Source organism: Penaeus monodon, chromosome 24, assembly GCF_015228065.2.
Source record: "Penaeus monodon isolate SGIC_2016 chromosome 24, NSTDA_Pmon_1, whole genome shotgun sequence".
In the NCBI taxonomy this organism is placed as follows: domain Eukaryota; kingdom Metazoa; phylum Arthropoda; class Malacostraca; order Decapoda; family Penaeidae; genus Penaeus; species Penaeus monodon.
The window spans coordinates 22,222,935-22,223,238 of record NC_051409.1 but is presented as its reverse complement, the minus strand read 5'-3'; positions in this window follow the sequence as shown (position 1 = coordinate 22,223,238).

Here is a 304-nt window from a genome sequence, read left to right as displayed (position 1 = left end):
GGCTGCAACAGCATTGACCCATCCTGTCAAGAAGTCGCTCTTAATGTAGCATCTAATGCGAGGGAACCGTCTTCCTACTCCAAGATAATCATAAAGAGTAACTAATTTTCCCTTCTTTACATGAAGGGGGACAAGGTTATCTCTAATTATTATGGTAGAACACCCCGAGTCAAAATGGGCATCTACTGGCTTATTAAAAAGTAAAGCCTTCCCAGTAACACTGTTTTTTGGTGTGAGATCAGACTCTAAAACAAAGTTAACTTTATTAGGAGGACACTTCATACCAGTACGCGATTTCAAATCA